Source organism: Anguilla anguilla, chromosome 5 (assembly GCF_013347855.1).
Source record: "Anguilla anguilla isolate fAngAng1 chromosome 5, fAngAng1.pri, whole genome shotgun sequence".
Lineage (NCBI taxonomy): Eukaryota > Metazoa > Chordata > Actinopteri > Anguilliformes > Anguillidae > Anguilla > Anguilla anguilla.
Window position 1 is genome coordinate 4,953,956 of NC_049205.1, and position 24,328 is coordinate 4,978,283.

Here is a 24,328-nt window from a genome sequence, read left to right on the forward strand (position 1 = left end):
TCTCTGCAATGCAGGATTAAATGAAAATAAATCGGCATCCAGTATCCGTGGAAATTATGAGTATATAAACTGTCCCTGGTAATTCTGAATCAATTATAATAAGCAGTAAAGACTAAAACATATTTTTTAATGAAATGCATTAATAATAACATTTTAAATATTATGGCCCTAGGTCATGAATCCCAGTGTTATTACAGTTCCTGATGCATAATTATTTTTGTTTTTCCAATGCAACAGCTTCTGAAAACATAAATATACTGTATGCAGGTTCGTTTATGAATATGTATGTTAGGGGAAGCCTACTTCTAATATATAATCTATTCATTTTTGGGGGGAAAAATTAGGGTAGAGTCAGGGTGAAGAAAGTTTTTCTGTTTGTTCTGTTATTACTTACTTTTAGAGTGATCCACTGAATCTCTTGGAACAAGTGTATTACATCAGTAATGCATTATTGCGCCCTCTGCCAATAAAATTAGTTGGTGTTGCTCTCGCATCACAAAACCAAATCTTGATCCAATCAGATCAAATGTTCTAGGGGAGTTACTTGTCAGTACCGGGAAATGGCAGCTTACTGTTGTGATGAACTTTCGGGAAGCAAGCCTCCCTGATCTCATGATGGAGCCTCGTTCAGCTAAAGGAAAGCTATATATCAGTGTGAGAGTCTTTATATCTGTCATCTATGAGTCATCCATGCATGTGGAGGTGGATTTTGGTGGATTTCGGCTGTACTGGTTTTTAAAAATGAAGTGCATAGTCAGCGTGGTCTAGCAAATTCAAATTCTGAAAACAATTTACGGTCATGGACATCTAACACACACGCATATATTTCTTTCCTAGAGAAAATACACAGGAAGATGTGATTACATTTTTTTTGTAATGCTCAACACTGATAAATAAACAATGAAGTAATGGCCATTTAAATTGTTCAGGTGGTCATTTTAAAGATGGCAGTTAAAAAGGGGCGGGTTTATGATGGGAGTTTAAAAAAGGGGCGGGTTTAAGAGTGGGAGGTACTCTCTTCGTTATTTATTTAGTGTGAACGTGTGAACTCTCGTCCAATAGCATTCTGGAGAAGCCAAGTGGTGAAATCCAAGGGAATAGCACAATTATTTACTAATAAATTATTATTATTATTATGATCTGTAATTTAGCGTGTTGTCATAGCATATCATATTCATATCGGACACATATACTCACAGACATATAGCCTCGCTGCCATTTAATGCATTATGGCCTGTAGCCAGTATCAGTCAAAAGGACTTTCAAAGGACTTGAGCTGACCAGGGCACTGATTATAAAACAGCAGGGAGAGAGAGACCCTCAGTGCTAGTTAACTTCCTTGTACGCCCGTTAACAGGCACGGGTGTTATTATCCATGCTGTTCATTCCCTTTCATTCTAAAATTGGCTATTTAATTGAAATAATAATGATAATAAAAAAAGGTTCTAATATGCGGTTTCCTGACTGTGTCGCATAAGCAGGGAAATATCTGTTTGCAAAACAATGTGTTTAATTTGTGTATTTAATGATTAGTTTTTTTTGTTGCTGCAGCTCATGGTCAGATTATTGTGTGGCAGTTAATATTGCTCCGAAGTGCAGGCTTGCCCTTTGAGAGTAATTATGTAGAAATGTCAGACTTTGTTTTTAATTTTTATTGCTGTTTCGCCTCCGGAATCCACCCCTGGCCGACCGTCGCAAGCCACTAATTGGATTCATGGATGGGTTTTGTTCAGTTGTTCCTAAAGATGAGTACATGAGGAGCCCGTACCGGAGCCTGTCAGTAACCAGTCCTGTGAAATTTAGGAGTTTAGTTTGGCCTTCACAAGTCAGGCCAGAGTGAAAAGTGCCCAAATGTGTTATAGTTTTCCAGTCAATAACAAAGACTGAACAAAACAATTGGAAGTCATGGGTGACACTGTTACATGTATCGACTACCTTTTTACCATAATTTAATAATCACAAAAGATAAATTAGACTTGGTTTTTTGCCCATTCAAACTATATTAAATATTATGACAACTACCACAATAAACTTTGGTTTAATGTAATTGCGTGAAAAATTGTCTGCATGTGCTCTATTCTTGTTTAACTTTTAGCATGTGTAAATGCTCTTGTTCTTCACTGCTCTCTGTTCAGATGTGCTGCTTTATTCTTGGATTTTATACACCTGAAGTGGAGCACAGTTCCCTGGGGGGGGTGGGGGGGGGGAAGAAAGAAAGAACGAGTTTTTGAACGGTTTTACGTGCCTGTGAAGCGGAAGCCATCATTTCTGCCTTTATCCAATTTCCCGAGAATACATAATGAGATCCTCTCGTCAAACTGAGAGTTCCTGTCGGGCCTGGGCGGAATGAGTCAGGACTTGGCAAGACAGAAAACGTCTTTCTCTTGTCCTCCCTCTCTCTCTCGCTCACTCTTCCGTCTTACTGCATGAGTCGTTTACACAACAGAATGAACGACTGAGTGATGAAGCAGTTATAGGGGAAAGATCTCTGGCCTGCTTCCCATCCCAGTTTAACAGTATGCTATCTGTACTGTGAATGGGGCAAATGTGCTCTCCTCTCATACCCCTGGGACCACCTGCCCCCCCCCCCCCCCGTAAACCCCCCCCGTATCTCCCCCCAAATTAACCCTCCTAATTTGCCCCCTTGTTGGAAGCTCACGGCACGTGTGGCGCGGGTCATCCCTGGGGGGCAGATGTTGGACGTCTGCAGATTTAGCGGGGGGAGGGGGGGGAGGGTAATGAGTTCTCCGAAAAACGTGCGGATCGTAAAATAATATTTGATGTTGGGGAACGCTGGGGCCGGGAGCAGACCACGATGGGGTGGGGGGGGGGTAGAGGGGGGGTTTGAGGGCTGAACGCGTGCCTCTGATTAAAACAGACACCCCATGAAAGCCCCTGTCCCCACTGCCTTAATTACAGCGATCAATCCGGGCAGTATCTAGCAAAGGCAAACCTCATTCACGTTCCCTGCCTTTGAGGAAGATGAGCCCTTATGTACCCTCTGCCTGGTGCTGCTATCTTTGATTGTCTGTGGGCTGTAACTGAGCTGTATGGTAGTTTCAGACTCTAAGAATGTTTACTTCAACAATGGCTGAGATCACAATATACAGGAGATTTATTTTTTTTAATTGACATATTTTTTCTGTTCTATAGCTTTTGTTTTAAGTTGTTCAATTTAAAAACAAAGGCAGTTTTTGCGCACTGATGGAATCTGCAACCTGAGTTTGCCTAAAGAAGATTCTGCTGGACAATGTCCGTTTGCTTTCCAGGAAAAACAGGATCATTATTACTCACTGTACCTCATATCTTGATGGCAGCTGTCATCTGTATGAAAAACTGGTTAGAATGGGACCCACGTGGTTAAAGTTTCTTTGTGTATCTCTCTTTTGGAAGATAATGCTTTTTAACAAACTGCGATGATCAGGGGAGATCTTACAAATCTGTGATGAAAGCTGTTGGCATACGAGCATAAACACAAACATCTGTCTCGGTCTCTATTTTAAGAACACATCGCTGCGTTGCGTGTGACAGCACGTTTAATAGCTGGCACTCGAAGAAGACGAAGACATCTTCGCCTTTCCAAACAAACCGTTGCTTCTCCGTTCTGTACCCAGTCTCCAGTTTGGCTCAAGCCTGTAATCAGAGTGGACTCTCCTGTGTGTTTTTCTGTGCTTTAAATGTTAACGCAGCGTCAGGGAAAATACGCAGCATAAAAGGACGTCTCAATGTTTTTTCTGTCTCATACTATCCCATAATGCTCTCTTCTCCTGGCCAGTAAGAGTGCCCCAAGGGTACTCATTAGGGGAAACCGCATTGCCTTGATCCACCCCCCCCCCCACCACAAGCCCCGCCCCTACACCCCCCCTCCCTCCCCCTCCTTCTCAGCACATCATGTAATTACAGGTTTCGCTAGATGTTGAATTTTAATTTCGCATCATATTCGGGCTGCAGTCAGAAGCCGTGTTTTCATATTGCTTCATATTTCAGAGCGGAGCGTGGTTTTTGGCCTGGCGGGCGCCGCTACGCTAAATCCTAGCCTTCGCTATGACTCGCTAGCATTAATATTCTAATTCATTTCCCGCTGAAATTTCGACGCGCGGGCAGAGAGCGGAAATAGTCCAGTACGTTATTATAACTGCGCATTGCCACCGACAGTTAAATTAACAGGTCTGCGCCTTGCCGTCCCCGCGCATCGAGAGAGATGTGTCCATTTATTTCCAGCTGAACATTTTCCATAATTTTTATGAATTGTTACGAATAGGTTTGACGCATTGGTGACTCACTCCAACGCTACTGCAGAGTGCGATCTGTATCGTTACGTTATATTTGTCAAATGTGAATTTTTTGCATGCAGGCCCCATATATTTAAATGTATTCTGTAATTAGTGAATGTTTCCCATCCCAAAATGAAATTTCCCCTCTAGGGGATGAATGAATATTGAATCGTATAATCCATTTGCATTAGAGCTTCAGTGGTGTTGCGTCTACATTTGCTGGTCTGGGAACATTATTAGCCAAATCTGGCACCTGCTCATATCAATCCGGTGAATGCACTTACTGTTCTGTTGCACTGTAAGATGCCATTTTCACTGCTTTTTTTTGCTGGCTGTAAACAGCAATAACTGGTGGAGGTTCTCTGTAGCTACCTGGCTACATAATTGTGCTGTGAGCTATTTTTCCACCAGAAAAGAACATTGTCATGCATTACTCTTGACTTCATCTTTTTTGTACAATTGATCTATAGTGTAATAGCAGCGATACAAAAAGAAAGTGTATGTTCTGTTCACATTTACAGTATGTGATGAAACTAGGGAATGGGACTCAGCCAATCGCGCCCAAATGTGCAGAGGTGGAAAATCCAGGTTCAGAAATTAAAAGTCCTCCCCAGTATTTTGTTCCAGTCACTTGAATGAGTTTGGTTACTCTGTTGTAAGTCGCTCTGGATAAGAGCGTCAGCTAAATGCCTATAATGTAATGTAATGTAATGAATTTGCTTAGTAGCACAATTCTTAAGCCAGGAGGTAATGCGTGAAAGTTTTCATATTTAAATGAGTGAAATCAGCTGGCTGGAGTTCATGGGTGGAAGAAACACATGGCAGGACTTTAACTTTCTGATTCCCTGGACTTTCCGCCTCTGCAAAAGTGCTGATCTGGTGAACTGAGAGAGATGAGTGCAGGGAGAGTTTTGAAATAATGCTGATATGAATATTCTTACGTGGTTTCTTGACCCAAACCATCTCCTGTTCTACAGCAATGTGCTGATAATGTACCATGCAATAAAGTCTCAGTTCCAGGAATTCGTTCTTATACGGGCAGCGAATCTGGTAGTTTTAATGTCATTTGACTGTCAGCTTGGCTGTGATCTTGATTTCAAGCAAGGACTGTCCCATAATGCTTTGCACATGCGTTAGCTATAGCCCTTAGCATTTTGTTCCATCACTGGATTTAAAAAAAGAAATAGATTAGAGTAAAAAATTATTTAAATAAGTTATGTTTCCCCCACTAAATTTCTTTTTCTTCTGAGATTTTTATCTGTAGGGAAATTCTTACAAGGAAAAATACTTTCATAGAGCAGAAATGTAAGCATTTTAGGAATATTCAGTGTTTGAAGAATTGATATGCTAGACTCACTGAACATTTTTTGATGAAATGAACTCTCTGTATAAATAATTAAGGGAGTCTGTACTGTGTTGAGCCCTAGACTCCTGACAGAAAATCTTAGTCATGCAGACAGGATTAGGGTGTAGTTGTGATGTTTCAAGTGGGGGAGAGAGGTTATATAGGATCAGGGTGTAGCAGTAATTGCTTTGGTAGATGGGTTGGTTGTTAGAGTGCAGTGGTTGTTTGAGCAGGGGTGAGGGGGTGCACTGATTGCTGGAGAGTTGGGGGTATTCAGTGATTGTTAGAGTGGGGGGGTGCAGTGATTATTGGTTGGTGAGAGATCTTGCAGGTTGAGGGTGCAGAGTGGTTGTTGGGTGCGGGGGGGGTGTGCAGGATGAGGGTGGTGCAGAGTGGTTGTTGGGTGGGGGGGTAGGGGGGGTGCAGGATGAGGGTGGTGCAGAGTGGTTTTTGGGTGGGGGGATGGGGGGGTGCAGGATGAGGGTGGTGCAGAGTGGTTGCTGGATGGGGGGGTGGGTGCAGGATGAGGGTGGTGCAGAGTGGTTGTTGGGTGCGGGGGGGGTGTGCAGGATGAGGGTGGTGCAGAGTGGTTGTTAGGTGCGGGGGGGGGGGTGTGCAGGATGAGGGTGGTGCAGAGTGGTTGCAGGGTGGGGGGGTGCAGGATGAGGGTGGTGTAGAGTTTTTGTTGGGTTGGGGGGGTGTGCAGGATGAGGGTGGTGCAGAGTGGTTGCAGGGTGGGGGGGGTGCAGGATGAGGGTGGTGCAGAGTGGTTTTTGGGTAATGGGGGGGTTCAGAATGAGGGTGGTGCGGAGTGATTGTTTTCTCAGATGTTCCCTGGCCCCCGTTTCCCTGGTAGCGGCGACAGCGCCTCTGTCTGATTGGCTGCGGCGGTGCTTGGCCAGGCTCGGAGGCGTCAGCGCTGTTCCTCTCAGGACGCACTGGCAGAGTGTCATACCCACAGCACAGCGGGGTGTAATTAAAACCACCCCGTCCCCACACACACACACACACACACAGTACAGTACACACTCACTCACACACAGTGCGCACACACACACACACAGTACAGTACACACAGAGACGCGCACACAGTACAGTACACACACACACACACACACACTCTCACTCACACACACACACAGTACACTCACACACACACTCTCACTCTCACACACACACACACAGTGCACACACTCTCACTCACACACACACCGTACAGTATGCACACTCTCTCTCTCTCTCACACACACACACACACACATTGCAGTACTCATACTCTCTCACACACACACACACACACACACATTGCAGTACACACACTCTCTCACACGCACACACACACACACACACACATTGCAGTACTGACACTCTCTCTCACACACACACACACACACACACACATTGCAGTACTGACACTCTCTCTCACACACACACACACACACACACATTGCAGTACACACACTCTCACACGCACACACACACAGTGCACACACTCTCACTCACACGCACACACAGTACACACACACACTCACACACACTCTCACTCACTCACACACAGTACACTCACACACACACTCTCACTCTCACACACACACACACACACACACACAGTACACACACACACACTCTCACTCACTCACACACACACACACACAGTACACACACACACACACACACACACACAGTACAGGCACTCTCATTCATACAGAGTACCATACACACAGTGCGCACACTCTCACTCACACACACACTCACACTCACACACACTCTTACTCACACACTCACACACACGCACACACACACACACACAGTGCACACACTCTCTCTCACACACACACACACACTCTCTCTCACACACGCACTCACACACACTCTCACTCTCACTCACACTCTCACTCACTCACTCACACACACACACACACACACACTCACATACGCACACACACACTCGGTGCCCGCTCCAGTGCGGGCAGCATGTTCAGCGTCCCGCGCGAACGACGACCACAATTAGTCACTGGGGCTCGCAGCCTGTGAGTCTTCATCCCGTGAAGCTCGGCTTCAGAGAGGCCCGGCAGCTCGCCTTCTGCTCGCCGAAGCTTTCGCTTCTTTCCCCCCTCGCTCCTGCCAAATCTAATGAGGCTCAGCGTTCTGCTGATGTGTTCAACTTCAGCGTCTCTCAGCGTGGAGAAGCTCAGCGTGCACGCTGTGGCTTAATCCCGCACTGCCGGGATCAATCCCGGGTGCTCCTCAAATGAAAGGGTTTGATTTCTTGTTTGTGGAATAAATACCCCCCTTTCCTCAAACAGATGAAATCTTTGAGCGGCGCACAGTGCGCCCTTCCCTGCCCTGCTGCTGTGTTACAGTACATGTGTGTGTGTCGCGTGTGTGTAAAGATACAGACGTGTACGTGCTGGTGGTGGTAGCCTCTGTTGGACGGGTGATGTTGATAGATGATGTTGGATAGGTATTGGTGATGTGGGATAGGTAAGGTTGAACACTGTAGGTGATGTTGGATTCTGTAGATGATGGTGGATAGTTGTGTCGGTGATGTTGGACACCACAAGCACTGCTGGTGACTCCCTGTCTACTGTCAACAGGAGCAGACATCAGGCTTTCATAAAATACCCCCAATTAAATGTGCCCCTGCCTCTGCTCCTGAACTCTCTATGGCTGAGAGGGATTTAATTTCCGTATCTGAAATTTGAAATTATTGGGTAGATGAAAAAACAGGCTACATGTTTGTGTGGTTAACTTTCAACGCTGAAGCAAAAATTGCGGAACAGTAGTTTCATTTGTACACTAAAAACAAAACAATGTGCAGATCCAAACCTCCGTTTGGCGAGAGATTTCTCTAAAACCCTGCATAATTCTCAGCTGGGCATTTCATAGTTAACGAAAGACAATAAATATTATATTTCAATGTCTAGCTGTGTCTTTCTTCTCAGTGAAACCGCAGTCCTTGATTTTCTTTCCGGAAAGTTCAGACCCTGCCAGACCGAGCGTCCTGCTTCACTGGCATCATGAAATTGGGCTGGGCTGTATTTCTGAGTCTGTGGGTTAAAGTTGTGTTCATCAGACTGTGGGAAAAACTGTGTTTATGAGACTGTGGGTAGAAACTGTGCTTATGAGACAGTGCGTTAAAAACTGTGTTTCTGAGTCTGTGGGTAAACACTGTGTTTCTGAGTCTGTGGGTAGAAACTGTGCTTATGAGTCTGTGGGTAAAAGCCTGTTTCTGACACATCACGGTGAGAATGGCCTGACGGACACAAAATGGCGGCACGAGGCCTTGTTCAGGCGATGCACACATGCAGTAAGAACAGGAGCCTGGGAAAGGCCTGGAACCCCGGGCTACGGTAGATTACCGCGTGACAGGGGTTACTGGGGAGGGGGGCTCTCTGGGAACAGCAGATTTTCAGACGTTTTTTTTTCTCGAGCGGGTAAATCGCTAACCACGCTGTCTGGGACATCCCAGAGTTCATTCTCACACTAACGGTCTGGTGTTTTTTTTTTTTCTTTTTCTTTCTTAAAGAAAAGTCATCGCCTTGCCCTTTTGTAAAACGGCAGAGACTCCACTTTGCAAACTTTACAAACTTCTAAAACAAAAAAAAAAAAAACAGAAGAATGGGTTTTCAGGGTTTCTCCGTCTCTGAATCATGAGCTGCCACCCACACAGAGATCTTGTGCTCGATGTGGACCCATTATCTCATCTGAGCCCCCTGTGCCGTCTGCAGTCTCCTGGGAGAGGCTGATATTTTTCAATACACAGCAGGACGAGCGACAGACAAGGCAGAGTTGGGGTGGGGGGGTGTGGGGCGGGGTGTGGGGCTGGGATGGGATGGGGGGGGTGATGTGGGGTTGGGGCTGTGGCTGGGGGGCTGGGGGGGGGGCGTTTAGGGAGAGGAATATAAACCATTTAATTACGCAGTCCCATTCATGTTTGCGAGCGTCGATTGAAACAAGATGTGCGCCGAGCCGTAGGCCCCTCCCTCTTTTATGGGCTGCGAGATTCATGGCGGTAATGAATGCCTTCACTTCTGGAGCGGGGGGGGGGGCGGGGGGGGTGGGGGGGTGGCGGCAGCAAGGGAGGGGGTGGCTGTGATGTATGTCTCTGCTGCATATCTGTGCATTTGGGACAGTGAAACTGGGGGATAAGACACCACAGAGAGCTTCGCGCTGTCACATTTAGGATGCCGCCACCCCCCCCCCCCCACCACCCCCCCCCTCCGCGGACTGTGGTCTTTTCATATATGTATCCAGAGTAAGTGCAGCTTCTCAGACCACTCATTCCCTGTGGAGCTATTCCCCAAAGCGTCAACATTGTCTCTCCTTTTTTCTCCCTTTTTTCAACGAGCTAAGCAGTGAAATTGCAGCTTGGGAAATATTTTCCCATAAAATACGGACCCTCTGTGGTTGTGGATGGTATAATATTTTTTTTGTGCCTTGGCGATTTTTTAACTTCCACAGACATGCCAGTTGGTGTTGTGCTTCCAATAACAGAGAACGACTGACAGTCACATTACACTCCGCTGGAAACGTCTGGAGCCATTTTGTGTGGGGCGGGGGACGGTTGATACCCGTGCCCACTGGCGCCGATTGGTTCGGGGAGGGGAAGTTAGGGTGATGCCAAGGGCCCTGACTGGCCAGGGGCCCCAAAAAGTAAATATAACAGTAAATTACTTTTTATTTGTCAGTTTTTCTGCGGAAGTGCTGAATGTTATTTAAAGGGTTGCATGGATGGATTATTTTATTCTGGAGGTGTATTTTCAGTAATTGTGCAGGGATGGGGTGGACTTGGGTGGTGGGGCCCAGTGTGAGTTCTTCTCAGGTCCATTATATTCCGTTACGCTTAGCAGACGCTCGTATCGAGAGTGCCTTGCACAACTTTTTTACATAGCATTTACACTGCATCCATTTATACAGCTGGATACATACTGAAGCAATGCAGGTAGAGTACCTTGCTCAAGGGTACAACGGCAGTGTCCAACCTGAGAATCGAACCTGTGACCCATAGGTTGCAAAACTATCTCCTTACCCATTATACTACACTGTCGCCTCAATCCCCTGTCAATGCCCCTGTCTTTGCCCGTGGAGTCTGTCTGGGAGTAGTTATCCCTTTGGGTCCCGGCAGTATACCCCAAACAGAACCGCACGTCCTGTCAGACTGCAAAGAGACTGGTACCGAACCAAGGTCCCCCCTCAAAGAGTGTGAGGACGCTCTTTGAGACAGACGTAGTTGTCAGCTCCTTCCAGACATTTTCTATGGTCTGATGAAAGGGGGAGAGAGAGAAAAGAAGAGAGTAAATGTAATTGTTCCAGTATGTTTCTTTCCAAAATTGCCCGTTGCTGATTTGAGAATATTTTGACGGGTGGGGGGTTGGCTTTTTTTCATTTGAAGTGATGAGTCTGTGCTTTCATCAACAGATGCGTTTGAAGACATTTGGATTTGTTCCTGTTTTTCTGAAATGGCTGTTTCACTAGTGGGTTATATTTATTGTGGAGAACGTCAGGCACAATTACATTTTTGGTGTCACTGTCCTAACTCAGAAAGCCCAGGGACACCTTCAGTAATGTCTGTACTGTTCAGTAATGTCTGTTCCCTTCAGTAATGTCTGTACTCTTCAGTAATGTCTGTACTCTTCAGTAATGTCTGCTCTCTTCAGTAATGTCTGTACTGTTCAGTAATGTCTGCTCTCTTCAGTAATGTCTGCTCTCTTCAGTAATGTCTGCTCTCTTCAGTAATGTCTGCACTCTTCAGTAATGTCTGTACTCTTCAGTAATGTCTGTACTCTTCAGTAATGCCTGTCCTCTTCAGTAATGTCTGTACTCTTCAGTAATGTCTGCACTCTTCAGTAATGTCTGTACTCTTCAGTAATGCCTGTCCTCTTCAGTAATGTCTGTACTCTTCAGTAATGTCTGCACTCTTCAGTAATGTTTGTTCTCTTCAGTAATGTCTGCACTCTTCAGTAATGTCTGCTCTCTTCAGTAATGTCTGCACTCTTCAGTAATGTCTGTACTCCTCAGTAATGTCTGCACTCTTCAGTAATGTCTGTACTCTTCAGTAATGCCTGTCCTCTTCAGTAATGTCTGTACTCTTCAGTAATGTCTGTACTCTTCAGTAATGTTTGTTCTCTTCAGTAATGTCTGCACTCTTCAGTAATGTCTGTTCTCTTCAGTAATGTCTGTACTCCTCAGTAATGTCTGTTCCCTTCAGTAGTGTCTGTTCTCTTCAGTAATGTCTGTTCTCCTCAGTAGTATCTGTTCTTTTCAGTAATGTCAGTAATCTTCAGTAATGTCAGTAACCCCGCCCACACCGCAGTGGAACTAAACCCCGCCCACACTGCAGGAGAAGGTGCTTTCCTCTGCCGTTGCTCAGGAAAAACGTGCTTCCTCCTCACCTTCATCACTTCCCCTCCACCACCCTCCCCCCCCCTCACACGTTTTCCACGTCACAGACCCGAACACCGCTTACGTTTCCACGGAAACCTTCCTGGAACCGAAACGCCGCCGTTCCGACGCAGAAATAGAACACGGCGATCAAGCGGCAGCCCTGGGTCTGCGCGGGGCGGGCGAGCAGATGGTTCCGATGAGTCAGGCCCGCGGCTGACGTGCGTGTGGCAAACTGCAGCACGTCACATGGCTCAGACATGTAAAATATAAATACAGGCCTTCGCTGGGCTCGCAAGGGCTTGGCATTTCTCATTTCTGCCTGTCGAAAACCCCGAAATTAACTGCACGTCACTTTGTAGACGCAGACCTGGATTTGACGAGTTCTTAACTTCGACTTAAAAACTCCAAGAACTTTTCTGCTTCACGGTTTGTCAACAGGACTTTTTGTTTATAATCCCATCACGGAATGTTACTCTCGGTGACAGCGAAAGGGCCGGAGGGTGTTTTTTAGGACACTTTGTTTTGTTCGTCTTAACGGGCGTGAGAATGATTTAAAGCAGCGGTCTTTAGTGAATTCAGCCTGCGGGTGACCTCAGCTTAATGAGAGGGACTCTTGGAGCGGTAGCCATTTTAAAACGGTTCAGCCAATCATCTCACCACTGTGCAGCACGGACAGGGCCCTTCCTGTCATGGGACTACAGACCCTTTTCTCTCCAGCGTCGGTTGTCCTCGTCTGTAGCTGTCTTTCGCTCCTGCTGTACTTTTCCCATCGTCCTCTGTGAACAAATGTGTTTATCCCGTAGCAAATTTGGGCTTTTTGTTGCGTCTTCTGCAAAAAAAGCAGGATGTTATTTTTCATTCTTTAATTTCCTACTTTCATAAAGAAATGAAGATAAAAATGAAAAACGGCCGGGCGATAGGATAAGTTCACCAGCCGCCAAAAAAAGAGGTGTGTTGACTGGCGACTCCCACATTCGAATGTACGTTTCGCCTGCACGCGAGCCAAATCTTACGGAGTGTTATTGAGGGGGAATTATGTGTGTTCCCCACATAATTGCCGTCTAACTTTAAATAAAAATTCCGCAGATGACCGCAGTCTTCAGTGTCATAACGCTTCTGCCCAACTGCCAGACCTCCAGTGACGGTCTCTCTCTCTTATTTAAAAAATAAATAAATAAATAAATAAGCCTTGAATCCAGCGTTAGTTTGTCTCCAGTCTATTTGCAGGGTGAGTGAATGTCAGCATGTTCGTAGGCACCGTGAGGTCAGCCACATCTAAGGTGCAAGGCTACTGCGTTTTCCATGGCCCTGGCCAAGAAGACCGGCTTGCAGTTTGTGAGGATGTCTGCTTCAAAGCTCCTTTTGGGTTTTTATTTGGGCAACGCTTTCAGTGAGCGGTCTTTCATAAGGGCCAAGTAGTAACCCCTTCTTAAGTGCTATGTGGCACCTTCAGAAGCGACATACAGTTGCACGCAGTCGTGTCAGTTGCACGCAGTCGATTTCAGCTGCGATGGTATAACTCCAGTGCTCTCTGATTCAATGACCTCAGGATGAGTCTGTGGAGAAGGAACCGCGCTCTCAGAAAAAAGGGTTCTTTGGCTTCTTTCCACAGGGAAACCGTTTTTAGTTCTTTGTGGAATCCTATATGGTAGATGCGGGAAGTGTGAAAGCTCCCAGATTTAACCATTTTGCCCAACATAGAACCCTTGAGCTAGATGTGTTTCCTCTATGACAGTGATCTTCATTCCTGGTCCTTGCTGGCCACAGGATCTGCTGCTTTCTTGTTGTTTCTTGACACTTACTTGACCAGCTAAAGCAGTCGATTACACAGTTAGCTGACCTCACCTGGTTTCTTGGGTCTGAATTGGTTGGTGATAAAAAGGCAAAAAAAAAAAAGAAAACCAGCAGACCCTATACAGCCCACCAGGACCAGTAATGAAGATCACTGCTCTACGATGGACACAGAGGGTTCCTTTTGGAACTCGTTCTTTTGAGAGTGTTGGAGACGAATTAGAATTAAGAGGCTGGGTTGATGGCAGTTGGCTTTCATCACATTCACTTGTAGCTGCTGGGGTCCCAGGTACTACTGGGCACCCAGGGACCTGAGTGAGACAGTATTGGAGGTCCAGAAAGGTTCATTCTTAGAAGCTTTGATTAGAATCTTGACATTGAAATACCCTGCAGTACCCCTGAACGAGGCACAGGATGTACCCAAACCAGAGGGAATTTCAGAGGGGGGGGGGGGGGTGGTGGAAAACAGTGGACTCAGACTGATCTGATCCGTGTCTGTGGAATGTGCTTCCAGATCACCTGAGAATCTCCCAGACCTCTCACACGTCTTAGAAGGAATAACTTTTTCCACATGGCCTTCAGCTATATTTTTGGCTATACCCTTTCTCTGTTCCTTAAACATTTGTGTGTGTAAAGTGTTAGAACTGTGTCTGTCTGGCATCTTGTTCTGAGTGCTTAATTTGTGGCAGTTGTGTTGTTATTTTCATTACTGTTAATTTTGCACATTGTCCGTAGTCATTGTACAGCAATTTGAGAGCCTAAATGAAAAGTGCCAATTCAGTGTGTGAATATTGTTGTTGTTGTTGCTGCTGCTGCAATTATTGTTATGGTGGTTATTATTTTTATTATTACTTTCATTTCAACCTTATCCCTGAAAAGCCTGGAGTAATGCATGGGGCTTTAAAAGTGCTCCACAGCAGCACGCAGAGCAGGAAACAGATGGTGTTTACAGCCTTTCCCCCACATGATCCCAGAATGGACCACATCTGCATCGCCTTCATAATTCATAAATATAGCATCACTCCCATAAATGATACCGAGAGCTGGCCATCATCTGAGCCACCCTGTCAACCCGAAAAAAATGCTACTTCTTTTTCCTTCCACACATGGTTTACGTTTAACGTGCAAATGTGCGGATATAAATGTCAGGTTTTTTTTTTTTTTTTTTAGGAAAATATTATTCTGGACTATACCTTACTTTACCTGATGAAAGTGCCACAAATGCATTATTGGGCAAATGGTCACGATCGAGCCTTCTGATTGGAGCCTGGCGTGTAAACGGTAAAGAATGCGTGTCATTCCTCAGAACTGTTTTATCTTCTCATCAAAGCATGTATGGAGTGGCAGTAAAATGAATCACTCTTGTATTGGGCCTCGAATCACCATTCCAATCTGTTCCCATTAGCACTGGGTAAATTACTCTTGTGGCTGAAAAATTGACGAACTAAATTGATCGATATTTTGGAGTTGCAAGGCCCTGCCTGTTCATGGTGCTCCTGAGCCAGAAAGGTTCTCTCTCTTTCTTCGTCTCTGACTCGGTGATGATGTCACAAAGGCTACAGAAATTTGACTCTCGCTCTCTCTACTTTCTCTCTGACTCGTGATGATGTCACAAAGGCTGCAGAAATGTGACACTCCACCTGCTCTCTCTCTTTCCTCTCTGACTCAGTGATGATGTCACAAAGGCTACAGAAATTAGACTCTCGCTCTCTCTACTTTCTCTCTGACTCGGTGATGATGTCACAAAGGCCGCAGAAAGGAGACCCTCACTCTCTCTCTTTTTCCTCTGTGACTCGGTGATGATGTCACAAAGGCTGCAGAAAGTGAGACTCGGGTCCTCGGGCTTCCAGCTGTTCGATGTGAAGGATGGTTTCAATTTTCGCCGAACGGGAGAGCGCCACGGGATTCCACGTGCAATCCTGAGCCGAACTGCGGAGCGGCGGGGGGCGGGGGGGGCGGGGGGGTGGGAGAGGGGGGGAATGCTGCTGGCAGTGACCCGTGCCGCTACGCGGAAAACGCCAGCGTGCGCCGTCAGGTCCGGAGCCGGCGAATGAAATGTTGGCCTTCCCCAGTTTTACACAGAAACCAAAAAAAAAAAAAAAAACTCAGTGCTAAATCAACTCTGGCCCAGGATATTTCACTCCGCCCAGAGTCTCGAAATTCCCGCCGGGCTCACAAATTCTCTGTTGAGAGCTAATCGACACTAAACATGCCTCAGCGTTAGATCTGCTCTGTGGAGTACGTGTCACAGTGCCGTGTTGCATTGCAGGCCCTTCGCATGCGTTCCCTCTGAAAGCAGAATTAACGCATCACACTGTCTGTATCCGGATTCAACCAGAGGTAGAGAGCGCAGCCAGCAGATTTCACTAATTAATTCTGCCTCCAGGCTGAAGAATTTTGCAAAACCAGTTGATTGAAAAAATAAAATAATAAAATACTCTGAGGACTTCTGCTTTCTGAACCTGGATTTCCCACCTCTGGCTTCAGCTGTACCTATTATTCTGGCCCCTTTCGTTTCTCCCCTTTTCCTGTCCCAAAATGCCTGGGGGGGCACTTAGACCCCAGTGTGGTGCCCTTGCTGCAGAGCGTCTGGTGAATCGGCGACGAAAGAATGCTCACCAAATTCATGTGTGAAACGCTGAAGCCTGGATCCAATTATGATTTGACCTAAAGTTTTAAAACGTGATAAAATGAAATGACGGACATAGTTTGGCAAGCTGGATTTGGTTATCGCTTAAGTCAACAACTTGTGTTCGAGGAACAACAACAGTAACACTAACTTAAGGTCAGGAGTATTTTTTCAAAAATCCAGCCCGAAATCTCACAGCTCTCAGGTTTTAAAATGCTGTGATTGCAAATTGTTAAACAATGATTTTGATCTCAACGGTCTTCGTGATTTATGAACAGGACATTTCATTGCTTTTCATTGGCTTTGGGGAAGACACTAGGCCAGTTTATTATGAACAAGATCTTTTGGTCAGAGTCCACATCTGGTCCTGGAACTCAGACACATTCCTCATTAGATTAAATGCAGTGAATCATCTGTCATTATAGTTCAGTGACACTGACCCCGGAGTTCTAACTACGCAATGGCCCAGTGAATCATGTGTTATTACAGTGTAATAGCCCAGTGAACCGAGTGTTATTACTATGTAGTAAAGGATATTGCATCAATAATAAAATGGTTGTTACTTAAAATGTAATATTACATCAGGAAATGTAATTGCGGTATTATCTGGCTGTTGCACCTGTGAGGTAACCTGGATCAACGTGTCTAAACAATTGCAAATGCTTTTCGTTGTAATTACACACAGTAGCTACCTGTGGGTGAACAGTGCAATCACACGGGCACTTCATGCACAGTCAGACCTTAGTTTGTGCAATAGAACAGTTTAAACGATATTTAAGCTTGCAGTTTAGTGTTAGTATAACAAAGATGTGTGACAGTGGATGTCTAGCACTGAAACTGAAATCAATCAGGGGAAGAAAGCTCCAACGAGCATGTCAGCTTCAATTTCTCACTGGAGCCTTTTCTATATATACGCATATGCAGTAGCCAAGTCTCTCCTCATCAACGCAGTCTCCGACCATTTCATGAATGGAATTCCTCACGGAACGTTACAGCGCTGCAGTGTTCCTTCTGGAATTGTTACATAAGTGACCATAATTCCCTACTTTGTGTTGTATTTTTTTGAGGCAGTGCTGTAGGCAATCTTGAACAGCACATCATGACATGATTTTTTTTTTTTACAGAAACCCTACAGCAGGAGACCCAGAGCTCTCTCTCTCTCTCTCTCTGAGCTGGAAGCAAACTGTTTATGCTCGAAGCTGTAAAGTTCTTCCCCCCCCCAGAGTTTCTGCTCGCTCGTGGGACTTAATAAAATTCCCTGTGTTTCTACAACCATCAGGAAAACCATTTTTTCCCCCTCCATCAATGTTTCACGATGTTTCTCCTTCATTTGGAACTGGAGAGTTTCCCTCTCGGAGTTCGGAGACGTATGTTAGCAGTATTTTGCTATGAGGGCTGGTCATGTCTGTTGTTGTGCCGGTAAGGGGTGATTTTGAAACTGGCAGCAGACGTACCCTCTGATGCCAGCGGGCATCTGGTTGTGCGGCTGGAAGGGAGACTTCCGACGGCAATCCAGGGGAACACCGAAAACAAAGTCAGGCCCATGTCTGTCATAGGCTGTGTCCTCAGCCAACTGCGTCCTACCGTCGTGGGTTCCTAGCCAATCAGATTGTCGCGTGGCCAAAGCTCGGGTCTTTGGGCCTTAAATCTGGCCCTCGAGGCCAATAGTAACGGCTGATTTTCTTTTCTATTGGATGGTTAATTGTTTAATTAATGCCTCTGATTGGCCAGAGGTGTAACTCACCTGGTGTCTCAGGTTTAAATCAGTCCCTGATTAGAGGGGAAGAATGAAAACCAGCAGCACTACTGGGCCCGATTAAAAATAATAAAGAATATTAGAATTATTAAATGTTGTATTGTTAATAAGGGAGAATTTCCTTTAGAAAAATGTAGTTCTTTCCGTGTGATGTCATCATAGAACACTGGCAGGATGTGTGGTGCAGTCTACAGAGGGGCGGACTCGATCCATCTTCTCTGTCGGTTGCCCTCTCTGATGCCCTTTGAATTACGTTAAAAAAAAATGGCTGACTGCTCTCCTGTTTTTTAATGCTTTGATACAGAAAATGCTGTGAGGTGAATGTGGAGTAAATTGGTTGTGAACTTGTTCAGCGTTACTGAGAACTGTAGGCTGTTCGGATGAAGGTGTCGGAGCTATTAGGAGAAAGATGCACGTCACAGTCTTGCAGTGAGAGCAGCTACTTCCTGTCAGATCACCGTCCTGGTACCAGCCCCAATGTCACAGTCTTGCAGTGAGAGCAGCTACTTCCTGTCAGATCACTGTCCCGGTACCAGCCCCAAACTTCATTGAAGCCGATCTCATGTGTGTCCCATATGTCCTAACAGGAAGACGTACTTCCTCCTCCGTTCCTAAAATAAACTCCCATCACAGCTCCCTCAACCTTCCCTCTCACCTCCCCTTAACCTCCCAGCTTTCCCTGAGGAAGTGGGGGGGGGGGGCAAAAAAAGAAAGAAGAAGAAAAAAAAAGTGCTTAAATCTGTTTGAAGAAGCGTCTGCTCTCGTATCTCATTGGCTGTGAGCTGTATGCCCTGCAGGACCCAGAAACACTCAATAAAACTGAGTTCAGAGACGTGTGCAGCCTCAGAGACGTTAACTGTGGGATTATGGGGCTTTCAGGTAATTTATGGGCGTATTACAGCACAGCGGTGTATCCCAGAGCGCTGTTAAAGAAGAATTAAGTCAGAAATGGATGTTAGATTTGCGAGGCATGTGGAGATCCCCGAAGCGACTGCGCAGCTCAGCTGGGGGTCTGCAGTGTGACTGCGCAGCTCGGCTGGGGGACTGCAGTGTGACTGCGCAGCTCAACTAGGGGGCTGCAGTGTGACTGCGCAGCTCAGCTGGGAGACTGCAGAGCGACTGCGCAGCTCGTCTGGGGGACTGCGCAGCCCGGCTGGGGGACTGCAGAGTGACTGCGCAGCCCGGCTGGGGGACTGTAGAGTGACTGCGCAGCCCAGCTGGGGGACTGCAGTGTGACTGCGCAGCTCGACTAGGGGACTGCAGAGCGACTGCGCAGCTTAGATAGGGTACTGCAGAGCGACTGCGCAGCTCAGTAATGGTGGCTGGCAGTGAGTTCTTTGGAGGAAGTGCGTGCAGGGCAAAGCAGGGAGACCAAAACCAAGACTTAATCTAAACTCTGCGGCTTCCCTGTGTTTAAAATAAAACGAGAAATTTTTGAATTCCACCCATTCGGTGGCTCAGATTAAGCAAACAGACCCTCAAGTCGGACACCACCGTAACATAGGTATTTGTTGACCGAGGCCTGTACTGTAAGCGATTGTCAGAGAAAAAGCTGGCTAAATTCCTGCTGGTTTAGATGCTTATCCTGTAATACGCAGGCACGCGCACACACACACGCACACGCACACACGCACACACACACACACACACGCAGGCATTTCACACTCCCAGCAGACTGTGTCTCCTGTCCTCCGAGCCGCTCCTGCGTCTCAGGCGCCTACCAGACTGGAGCCAGCACTTCTCTGCGGGGAAAAAAGAGAAAGTTCCGTGTGCCTGTGTGGAGAGGTCCTGTGCAGGCTCTTGTTTTTTGGGGGGGGATTAAGTTTTATCTCAGTATATAGTGGCCTCTGCTCACCATGGCCTGTGTTTTTTTTTTTTTGGAGGGGGGGTGGGGGGGGGGTTGTTGTAAATTACCTCAGATTGTTTCACTGGACCACATTCAGGGGTTTGCTCCACGAGGCACTCAGTCTAAAACTTGTAGACACGTTTCTTGGAGTCAGTAGCTTGGGAGTGTGAAGTACCCAGTGTGAAGTACCTTTTCTTATGGCCTCTCTGCTCCGGCATCTGTGTCTGCAGAAGCACAGAGAGATGTCGAGAAAAGAATGAGAAGGCGATGGAGTGATGGATTAAGAGTGAGAGAGAGGACAGGAATGAGAGAGGTAGAGAGAGAGAGATAATAGGAATGAGAGGTAGAGAGAGAGAGAATAGGAATGAGAGGTAGAGAGAGAATAGGAATGAGAGGTAGAGAGATAGAGAGAATAGGAATGAGAGGTAGAGAGATAGAGAGAATATGAATGGGAGGTAGAGAGATAGAAAAGATGTCTGTTTTCAGTTGCCTCTCTCTCTTTCCTTATCCCTGGTGACCCCTGGTGACCCCCAGTGACCTGTGAGGCTGTGAAGGTTTCCAGGTTCCCACAGCAGCTGCGTCGTCTCCGCCAGCTTAGGGGTGCAAACGCACACGGGGCACGTCCCTCCACCCCCGCCCACCCCCCCCCCCACCGCACGGGCCTCTAACCCCCCAAAAACCCGGGCCCAACAAAGGGGGAGCGGGGAGCGGAGGACCACTAATATGGCCTAATCCGCCGGTCCCATTCAGCCCCCCACAGCCCCGCTCGCTCTCATTAAGCCTGTTTTCAGGCTGCTCCGGCCGGCTCTTGTGAGCTCTGAGAATACTTGAATGTGTGAAAAAAAAAAAAAAAAAACCCCCCTGAAAGATTTGCCCCCAAGCTAATCACGGCTTGCCGACTGTGTTCTGGCCAGCGTTCGGGGAGGTGTTTGGGGAAGCTGTAGTGGAACTGGAATTGGGGTCTTTGTTACCCCCACTGATGTGCAAATATCCCGCCCCCCCCCCCCCCTCCAAAAAAAAGAAAAAAACACAGGAGACAGGTCTCAAGAGTAGGAGCTGAAAGCTGCCTTGACGCTCTCTACCAATAAAAATTTATTGAATGTAAGAATAAAAACATAGTAATAAAATGTGTTCAACTTTGCATCGTTGCTCTTTTTGGGGGGGAGTTTTCAGACAATCTCCAGCTAATTACCTGAGAGCCGTTAACACCTGTTTCTCAGGCTGTCTAAATCCTCACAACCGCTCTCCTCTTCCTCACCACTCTTCGTCAGTCCCACACATCCCCGGTGGGTCCTCTGGGACCCCGCTGCCGAGGGCGATTCTTTCTCTTCCTTCAGACTCTTCTTCTCTCACTCTGTCGCTCACTCTCTCACTCTGCCTCACACTCTCTCTCACTGTCTCTCTCACTCTTTCTTTCTCTCATTCTCTCTATCACTATCTCCCTTTCTCTCCATCTCTCACTGTCTCTCCCTCTCTCACTTTGTCTTCCTCCCCTCACTCTCTCTCACTCTCTCTCTCTCACTCTGTTTTTCTTTCTCTCATTCTCTCTCTCCCTCTTTCTCTCTCTCTGTCTTTCCCTCATAGCCTCTATTTCTGAAAAAGTAAAAAAGTTTTGTCGCTGCAGGGAGTGTACCCATTTTTTTCTCATCTGATAATGTCTGCCCTCACCTTATGTCTTTAGGGTCCTTGTTTCCAAGGCGACCACAGCCTTCAGCTGGCCAGCGCCTTTCACCTGTTCTCATACAGCTAATGTGACCTGTCAAACCAGGATGCTGCATTTATCTATCAAACTGTAACACTACGGGTAACATTTAAACAGCAATGTGCATTCACCCTTAAAACGCACCCCGGGCACGTGTTCAAATCACAGGTGCTGTCATTTCTTTCACATGAAGAATGGAAGCTGTTTAAATTGCATTGCTGGCCTCGATAAAATGTGTGTTTATCATGAACGCTGCTGTTGCATTGGAGAATATTGCTATGAATAAAGTAGTAATCCTTACAAGTGTTGAGAGATGAAACCATCACTTTTTCTGATGTTAGAACCTTGTTTCAGGTTTGCAAGGAGTACATACAAGATCTGAGAACAGGAACTGCAGAAAGCCATTCGCTGTCTAACATAGGGAACATCCATTAAGAGAACCCATGACTTAATTACCATCCCAAAATGTCAGGTAAGAATTTAAACTTTATCATTGAACAGAAACACTCAGACCACTTCTTAAGTGAAAAACAGAGTTTACAAAATCAAAAACGAACACTTATTGCATTACAACCACCGAAACTGTTTCAACCAACGTGTGATGTTGAATGGTTATCATAAGTCTGATCTTTTTTCTTATTCATTGCACTCTCAAATGGTGCATGCATTCCAGTTGGAAGTCCATCTCTGAGCAATAACACGGTTTGGATTCAGATTATACACGGTCTTGAGAAATAGATCCTTTCTCCAATTTTTTCAGGTTTTGCTATTTTCTTTTCTCTATATTTTCCAAGTGTTTTTTTTTTTTTTTTTTCTCTTGCTGTGCTCTTTTCTGGCCTGTAACGAGACATGCATATCAATCTTTTTCACAAGAGCGAGTAATAATTACATTCAATTCCAGGTTATTTGCGGCTTCCCCAAAAAAAAAAAAAAAAAAAAATTCCAAAATAAAAGCGTGGCTTCCTGGAGTGCTGGGGAATGGGGGAAATGCCGGCAAGATCGCCTGGGGCTTTTATTTTCTCTCTCTCCAGCGGTCTGCAGCTACCACAGACAGCTCTGGAGTTGTCACTTGAACAGTCATTATATTTGAGGCGCTCGGTACTAACCGCAGAGAAACAGAGATAGCACAACATTTCAAGGGGGAGACTCCCCCCCCCCCTCCAAAAAAAAACCAACTGGAGCAGGAATGTGTACTCCAACTAAATTGCATTTTGGAGCAACGCGCAGATTTTTAATGGTGACCGGGGAACCCGTTCATTTTTTCCAGGCGTGAAAACCTCGAGAGAGAGAGAGAGGGAGGGAGGGAGGGAGAGAGAGGAGCGACAGCCGGTCAATTTGCGTATTTCATTCATTACTATTATAATACACTCTTTTCATGAGGCTGCATCCAATCGCTTAATAATGCTGGTTTGCGTATTCACTTCTGAACTACAGGCAGGCTTTGAACCACATGTACAGTTAAGCAGAAACATAACTCGCAGTCTGCAGTACGAGTTCTTCCCTGTGTTACAGTATGTCTTGTTATGTGTGCTAATCCTCTAATGTGCAATGCTCTGATAATAACAGTATCAGATCTTCTGATATGCGAGTCTGTTTTCTGCCCATTTGCACACTAATGATAGGAGAGGAGGCACGCGGTATGAAGTGGCTGTTTCGTTGGCCGGGGGGGATGGGCGATAATTAGATTCACTTACAGTATTATTGTCTGCCACTGCAGTGTTATCGTCCGTGATATTAAACACTGATCACACGAAAGAAAGCAACAAAATCCATCCCTTCTTTGTATTCGGGTTTTACCAGAGGCCCTTTCCCAGTAAAGCATCCTTGTGACAGTCTCTGAACCAAAAAAATAAACTCTTAATTGATCAGATAAAATCTAATTGAACTGAATAGAATAGAATAGACTAGAATATGATAGAATATGGTCAAATTAAATATCTCGTCTTTCTGTCACACATTGGGCGGTGCACACAGGAATGTGGATTCCCGTGCACTGATTGTTGAAAGTGCTAAAGGCATTAAAAATAATTTAAAATAAGCCTGACAGCTGAAATCCCCCCCCCCCCCCTCATGTTTATCACATCTTTAGTGAGTAAAATATAAAACTTAAATAGTGACTAGGAAATGCGTTAAGACTTTTTGCACAAGTTGTAATCGCTTTGCCGGTGTAGAAACATATTGTGATCGTTGTACAAGTGTAAATTGAGGAGGAGGAATAAGAAGAAGAAGAAGAGAATTTATTTGCTGTGCTTGTTCACTAGTACAGAGCAGCGCCCCTTTGAACCGTACTTTGGAGCGTTTGTCATAGTAAATAATTGGCGCTTCCCTCCCTGCTGGAACGCGTCTTTGCGAGCGTCCGATTTGCCCTTGGCGCTTTGGATCCGGCAGGCGGGCTTAATGGCGCTTTCCACTCCGCTAGCGCTGGCGTTAGCCTAGCCTGTCATCATTCGCTGAGTGGTGCTGTTAGCTAATGCTGCCTGAGTGGCGTATAGTACGCGCGGGCTAGTGCAGTGAGAGCAGGGGCTCTGTGTTTCCAGAGTCCCGGGTGGCTGCCATGTTACTGTAATTTGCCTGGCTACGGTAGGAAAGAGGAACGCT

The 24,328-nt window shown here is 46.0% G+C and overlaps 1 protein-coding gene across 1 annotated transcript in view; it reads left to right on the forward strand.

Annotated features, from left to right (window-relative positions):
- Window positions 1-24,328, forward strand: part of LOC118227645 — a 73,758-nt gene that overhangs the window by 33,702 nt on the left and 15,728 nt on the right. The window contains exon 2 of the mRNA XM_035418360.1: window positions 22,085-22,202. The gene's annotated coding sequence lies outside the window, so the exon portion shown is untranslated. The remainder of the gene's footprint in view (window positions 1-22,084; window positions 22,203-24,328) is intronic.